The sequence below is a fragment of the Pungitius pungitius genome, chromosome 9 (genome assembly GCF_949316345.1).
Source record: "Pungitius pungitius chromosome 9, fPunPun2.1, whole genome shotgun sequence".
NCBI lineage: Eukaryota > Metazoa > Chordata > Actinopteri > Perciformes > Gasterosteidae > Pungitius > Pungitius pungitius.
The window spans coordinates 19127635-19135694 of NC_084908.1; positions in this window are offsets into that span (position 1 = coordinate 19127635).

The window sequence follows — 8060 nt, forward strand, 5'->3', positions numbered from 1 at the left end:
ATGGTAGCCTCGTACACAAGAGCCGGAGAGGTGATGATGTCAGAGCTGGAAGCCGGGCCTTTTAAATTCGGGATTACTTTTGAGGTTTTTTTCCTCCGGTCTGAGCTGTTGACAGGAATGCCCAAAAGGTTAGACGCTTAGTCTGATCGCTGAGGGCGCAGAACGCACGCGGAATCCGACGGGGGGGGGGGGGATGTCGTTTTTATTTGTCAACGTGTGCAAAGCCAAACCAACATCACGTGTTCTCTCTTTTCTGTTCTGGGGCTAATTTAGCAAACCAACCACCACGAGGAAAGAATGGACCCTTTTTTTGTGGCAGAAGGATTTTAAATATATGGTTAATTCAAAATAAACTGTAGTGTGTGTGTGTGTGTGTGTGTAAATGGCGATAAGTGCAGCGTGCATTCTTACTATTGACCAACAGGGGGCGACTCCTCTGGTTGCAAAAAGATCGTGTTGGACGTTCATGGTCCCAATCTCTAGTTTCAAGTCTTCTTCAATACACCATGAGGTTCTCTCTAAATGCACATCATAAACATCCAGCAGCGCTCGTTGAGTTTCGCAATAATAAAATCACAAAACATACATTTTTGGGTTACTAAGCTGTTGTTTTTTTGTCTAAATCCATCTATTTGGTTGTCAGAAAGTAAAGAAAAAAATCCTTAAATCAAACAAACAACGTGGTAAAGTGACCCTGGTCTCATCGTGGTAGAAGAACAACTAAAGAAATATCCAAATCCTAAATAACCAGGAAGCGTGAAGGTGAATTCCTTCCTCAATCGCCGTGGAGCCCACAGATCGTGAAGCGGGCAGCTGGCATCCCTCGTTGTCAGCGGAGACACCGCCGCCCTCCCGCCGGGGGGCTTCGGTGAAAGGCGGTTATTGATTTCTCGGTGTTTAAAGGACAGCTGTGATGTGATAGAAGTCCATCAGAGGACGCTGTCAATTATTAACGAGCTGCGGTCAGCCGCACGGGCCCGTAACCGGAGCGCTTCATTCCGTTTGTTTAATTAGCGGAAATAAGTCGGTTTACTCCGTTCTGTGAATAATGAGTGTCTCTGTTGCAGGGCGTCGTTACGGAGCTGAGGAGAACGTTTTGGATGACGACGCTCGGATCCTGTCTCCTTTTCATCACATTCTATTCACTTGGCTGATGCTTTCGGTGCATTCAACGACCCCAAATAGAGCCACGCCAGAGACGTACATTAATTGGTCTCTTGTTTCATTCGAGTGCACGTTATATCGGCTCCTTTGATATTTTACAGGATGTGAAGCTCTGCCACAATGTATTAGTAGATTGTTTTAACAAGGAGCTCATTAATGAGGTGTTCTTTGCTTTTTGCCGATGCTCAAGACTCATACTTTGTGAGTAACGGTTTCATTAAATTTTAAAGGACTGCTCTGAGTCTACCAACGTTTAATGAAAGGCTCCAGCAGGATTTAACCATGGACCTCTTGCTCCCAGAGCAGGAATTATAACCCTACAAAAAAAGACGGCTTATACGGTTATTTTGACCACCTTTAGTTCCAAAAGTTACTTGATGAATTGGTAAAAAAATGGCTTAACTTCTTCATGTTGTCTTATATGTATAGTGTATTTTATTGTGTCTCTATGTAGGTGATTAAGACAATTGTGTCATAAACAAGGTACAAATTTAATAGTAGTAAAAGTAGTAAACACTATTGATGGCAAACAGTGGGTACAACAAAACCAAAAACCCAGACAGTGCCTTTAGAAACAGCGCTTCGTTTGATTGGTCATTGTAGCGGTCAGTCAGTGACACCTGTGCTAATTGGTCACAACTCGAAAGGGGCGGGAGAAATAAAAAAAATAGGAAAACGAGAGAAATGTATAGTTAAACATTTTGGAAAGAGTCGTAGCCATCGGTTAAATCACCTACACGCACTTTTTTTCCGTTTAATTGGGCTCAACGCTAGTGTCTACAGGTGTTTATGCTTGCTGTGAGCAACTAAGTTAACTTAAGCGTAACTCAAGCTAACTGACGTCGCCGTTAGCCTCTAAGCTAGCTGTAGCGACGATAACTTCGCGGCATCGACTTCCGGTCAATTTGGCGAAATTAGTTAGAGAAGGAGTCCAACGTGAGCTCGATCCGGTCGAGGGATTCAGGGTCAGACCGAGCGGGTCAGCGGACCAAGACAACAGCCCGGAACCGGTCAGATGTCACGAGGTTGCGGGGCGACATTACCGACCGGAAGGTACCGTTGATGTTCGTGCTGACCCGGAAGTCAGCAGCCTTTCACGGTAGACCTGGGCTGGGTCCTTGCTGAACCAAAAGGTGACTGACATGGGCTACGGAGGGGTGGGGGGGGGGGGGGGGGGGTGAGACATCCTGCTTGCGTCATCAGCATTACCTCCACTGCTCCCGTTGCCTAGCAACATAGACCCAGGTGGGGGTTAAGGTGAGGGGAAGTCTGGGTCAGTGGCTGTAGAAGGGGGGGGGGGCAGAGCAGTTTGTTCTAGTCTTAAGAGAATTAAAAAACACAACATCGGTGACCAAAGTCACATGTCAAATGTGTATATTATAACATTTACATCGGACGTGACGTATTCACAGCCCACTTAAGTATTTGAGCTGAGGTTCTTCCAGTGAAATAGTGGTAAGAGGCCCCAGAACTGGAGATTTTAATGAAGGAACCCCGAGAACATTAGCTGTGTGTTGTGTCATTTTGGTCTCAGTTGGTGTCTCACACTGTAAGCCACTCTGCGTGTAGTGCGTCTGTGCCTGGTGTGATGTGCTATCACAGCGCAGATACACAGGCGCGAATGACAAGTGGAAGCAAGAGGCAGCTGGGAGAAGAACTCGTGCGTCCGCTGTCAACGTGTTTCTGCACCAGCAGCAGGCGCGCAGCTACAGTCCCGTGTTTCGAGAGCGACCCGGCAGCTGCTGAAGTCGTCTCGGAGTCTGTGTAAAAAAACACGGAACGAACCCAAAGCACTCGAGAACAATTTAAAAAAAACAACGGCCGCTGATGTGCAGAATGAGGAGACACGTGTTGGGGCCCCCCCTCCCCCTCACTCCCCCCCCCCCCCCCCGGGTGCAGGTTGCTGATCGTAAACAGACGGCATCGCGGTGTCCTTAGTGGAAATCCTGCAGGCTTTTTTATCACCAGCGGTGCTGCCCCCCCCCCCCCCCCCCCCCCCCCCTCCGGCCGCTGCTCTGGCTCACTCTCACCTCGACTCGAGACGGCTGCAGATAAGCAGGGGAGGGTTGTTTTTATTTAAAGCGTGACATGGGAACGAGTCAGGAGGATTAAAAAATTTTTAAAAAAACCTCTTCTCCTGGACTCATAAAGGCGGTTTAAGGAGGGCGCAGACCGCAGTCTGCCGGCGATGCGTCTCATCGGGGCGTCGCGGCGGTCTGCTCGCTGCTCTGTAGGTCCTTTTGTCTTCGGGCCTCGACTGGCGCGGTTTCCACACTTTGGTCGTGTCAGGTGCAGCATCACACGCAAGATCCTCTTCTGGAAATATATTTCAAAAAGCCTCTCGGGGGTCTAAAGGCATCTCAGTGTGTTAAAGCAAAGAATGAATTAACGTTACGTTACAAGGATGTTAATTATCTTTGTAGCTGTATTTTCCCGCTCTCCTTTGCAGATATTGAAATGGTTGATTTCCTCATTCCTCAGATTCTATGGCTAGTTTGTTGGATTATTATTTAAACCCTTTTTACGCCAATAAAAAATTGTTTTCTTGTACTTCCAACCAGGACTCGGATGGACTTTGAGACGAGGGAATGGGAGGACTCCTTCCTGCAGCACTTGCCGTCTCCATGGCGACGTTTCTGTCCCCCCCCCCTGACTTCTCTAATTGAACTCTATATTAGAGTTGAATTATAGGAGTCAGAAGAACATCAGGAGAGATTTATATTAATAACTTAATTGACAAAAGTCCAGTTGCTGGTGTTCTGAGGGATCCCCTCTTGACATCTAGCTGATCCTGAGTCAGTCCCTCAGGAAGAAATGCTCTGCTGTCTCAACAGATGTAACAGCTGCGCTCTGCTTGGAGGCAGAAGGTCGGACGTGGAGGATTTTGCTCGTCAAGAAGCATCGCGTCTTATTGTCAGCCAGCCACCAGCTTCTGGAGTTGGGTTATTTTTAAAGTGCTGTATTTCGTCTAGAATCGTCTGGAAGGCGACGCGGTGCTGACTTTCTTTGGCTTCTTTTCTGCTCCAACCCCTTGGTTTTTTCCTTCTGAGCTGCAAGGAGAACAACAATCTCGATCAAGCGTCTGGGAGACTTCATCAGAGGCTCAGAGCTTCGCTCAGAATCTCGGCTCCAGATGCATTTAAAGAACAAATTGATGACGACTGGAGGGAGACGGGGGGGGGGGGGGTGCGGGGGGGGGGGGGGGGGGGTTTCCCCGTGACTCTGTGGACGTCCAGTTATGTCTTTTACACTCGCTGCTGCCAGACTGCAGAACTCTCACTTACATGTAGTACGGACACACCCGCTTTACCCCGGCCGCGCTGCAGAGGGGGGGGGTCTCTACTGAGAAGGAGACTGAAGGTAAGCGTCCATGCCGATAAGTTGGCAAACTAAGAGAGAACAAAGGGCCTTTCCCTCAGCGGCTGGGGGCCCGCCTGCGGTTTGATTCAGACAATAACACGGCGGTTAGAGCGCAGCCAGGGGGGGGCGGGAGGTTCATCCCACTGAGACCTTCTCCCACGGCACTCGGAGGAGGGGGGGGGGGGGGGGGGGGGAAGCCTCCGGACAGAAGGCCGGTGTTTGGGCCACTGTGTCGCTGGAGACTCGCTCTTCTTCCACTGAGGCCCCTTCGGTCCACGTGTCCGTCCGTCTGTCCAGAGACCGGACGTCCAACGCTCTGAGCAGAGACACCTGGCCTCATGCAGACCAGGTGACTCGTGACAGAAGAAAGAGGGGGAGAGGTCCAGGGTTTCGAAGCGCCAGACACAAGGCCGTGACATGTGCCGTTTGTCTCGTGGCGTCGCGGCCCAGAAGAAGCACGTGCTGAGAATTAGAGGACTGGAAGTACCTGCTCCTTCATTACAGAAGACACACCTCTCAGAGAGACGTGGCCTGCGCCAAAAGTAAAAGAGAAAAATGGAAGCCGTGTCACAGGAGGTAAGCGGGGGAATCTGCTCCTGCCAACAAGAGGAGACCCTCAGAGATGCTGCTTGGGTTTCACAAACCGGAGAACGGGTCCAACAACATTTCTGTGAACTGTTACATTCACAACGTGTTGAATGCGTGTCACCTAGCTCAGCACAAAGACTGGAAGCGGGGGGGAAACTGTTAGCGTCGCTCTGCGGTTTCATCGGTAACTCGGCGAGAGATTAAACGAGTCCAACAACCGTCCATCTCCACTGTCATCTTCGACTCGGTCCCTTCACTTCTCTCCGATAAACTTTAGCATTGATAGAGACAGACAGGCAGACAGACAGGGTGAATCTGGCATTGACTGGTCTCTGGCAGCGGCGCCACCTACAGACACACAAACTACGATGGCAGAATAAGTTGACTGTGACTGCTGAAAATAGGCCTCCTCCTTCCATTCCAACACTTCTGTTCCTTCAGTGAAGTCTTTAACGGACCCTCTGCTTGTTTTCAGCGCTCTAATGAACCGTCTGGGCCGCTTCTCCCTTTGTTTATGGAGTCGTGAACAATTGTGGCTCCTCGGAGCAATCCATAAAAACAACCAAAGTGCTTTAGTACGACGTGTTTAAGGGTTTTTTTCTGAGTGTGTTTTATTTGAGACATTCTCATTGCAGACAAGGTGGCTTTATTATCATGACGTTCTCATTTTTTACCTAAATTCTCTTCTGCTTCATCGTTCTCCTGAAGCACGTTTGTTAAAAGTTTAGCCGCTGACGTGTGATCACATGACTGCGTCTTGGACTCTCGGATTAGACCCCATGGATTCACGTCGGCTCACGTCGGCTCCGATGGGGATCAGGCCAGCGGCTTTTCGTCAGCGGCGAGCGGGTCGGACCGCATGTGCACCCCCCCCCACCCCCCCCCCCCATTCTAAGCCATTGCAACCCCCGCAGTGAAAAGGCAGCTCATAGTCTGCCGAACAATGGCCGACAAATAGAGCCGAAGGACTCGCAGCACCCGTCCCCCCCCCCTCCTCCTTCCCAAAGGAAACAGTCACTAAAGTCTCATTTGTCGCAACTCCCCCCGCGGCGGGCGTGGCGTTCCGATGGCGTTTGCTAAAAGGATCACGAGGGCTTAATTGAGTGTGCTAATTGATGGGACAGTGAATGAGGCCGAATGGAGCCCCCCCGGGGGGGGCAGATGTGGTGTGAAAACCCCTGGCTCCTTTCAGAGGGATCTTTTCTCCCGCTGTCTATGACGCTCAATTAACCCTTTCACACCCGAGAGCCAACAGATGGTTTCCAAGCAAAGGGCTCAATGGAGGCCGCGGCGGCTTCTTCACGAGCAACGGGCTCTTTATCGCTGATTACAATAAAGCGGCCATGATTTGGGAGGTTTAGGTCCCGGCCCCCGGCGGGGCCATTAGTTACGCTTCAAACCGAAGAGGAGGAGGAGGAGGTAGGGGAGGAGGGGGGTGGGGGGCACAAACACGACGTTCATCCCGTTCAAACTCTGCTCTGACGATGTGTTGTGTTTCCCCCGAGAGACGTTTGTTTGTCTCTGAGAAAAACTAAACAATAGTTCAAATGATGCAAGAACACACACACACACACACACACACAGACACACACACACCAAGCAGCACTCAATCCCTTTATTACAACTATGACACAAAAGGAGAAGTTGTGGGTGATGGATGGACGGGTCAGGGGGGCAGGGTTTGGGAGTTGAATTGGGTGTATTAGCTCATGAATATAAGGCCCTGTATTATTGCCCTGCCCCTCCCACGTTGGGAGGGGCAGGGCAACCGTGTCCTGCTTTGTTAGACGGGGGGGGGGGGGGGGGGGGGTTGTGAGCTGACGGGGCGAAGGCCACCTGTCAGAGAGAGAAAAGGGGATCAGTCGGCGTGGAGAAGGGTTCAGCGCTCCGTGTTCTCCTTGCACACCGCTAATTGACTTTTAAAGAGCCCGGGGGAGGCTGGGGGGGGGGGGGGGGGATTTAGAGGCACAACCCCCCCCCCCCTCCGTGTGTGTATTTGCTACGCCCCTTCCTCAATGGAGGAAGAGACGTGGTGCATAACATCAGTTTGACAGGATATTTTAGTTCATTTTGGCGACGTGTGTATTGAACAACTGCAAAGAAGTGGATTGTTAACCAGGACTCGGTTTAATCTCAGGCTCAATCACAGCATAACGTTACTCTCCACTTCAAGTGGAAGCACTGAAAGGACTCGGCCGTTAGTGGACGCCAAGGCAATAAAATGAAATTAGTTTTTCTATTTTTTTAGTGCAGAAGAAAGTTGAAGTGTATCTTCTTTCAGGGGCCACGCAGCGTTCAACCTGCTTCTGAAGGTCTCCGGATTCACTTTTCACCTGTTTGCTCCCTGTAATGTTAAACCTCACATTTCCAGATGCCAGGGACCGTGGGGGCTGTTTCCAGATCAGTTGAACCAACGCGGACGTACAGTCGTTTCCTCTGTAGGACGTCTCGTTATTTTGATGACATTGTTGTTGTCCCCCCCCTGCGTTACAGCCTTCACCATCAGTGTCACTTACGGTCTGTTTGTTTCCTCTCACAATGGCTGTATCCACGGTAACGGCCCTCAACCACAACTGAACCTGACATTTCTAAATAGCGCCGGAGACTTTAGTAAATGAGGGATAGGGTTGTTTGGGTCGTGTCCGTCTGTCCTGAACTTCATATTTCGGACACATACTTAAAGTTCATTTAGCCAATAATCTGTTCATACTTAACTTTTAAATAGTTTGAATCAAACCCCTTCACACAAAGTAACTATTTGTATGAATGACTTTCCACAACCTAAATCCACCAAAGACAATAACAACAAAGGTGTTTTGTGTGATTTGGGACCAGGGAAACCATACGGTTGCAGAGCAGCAGGTTTATTACCTGTAGAGCGATGGGGGGCGCGGAGGTGTGTTTAGGGGTCCTGTGGCGCCCCCTGCTGGGGAGGGGTTCACTTCCAC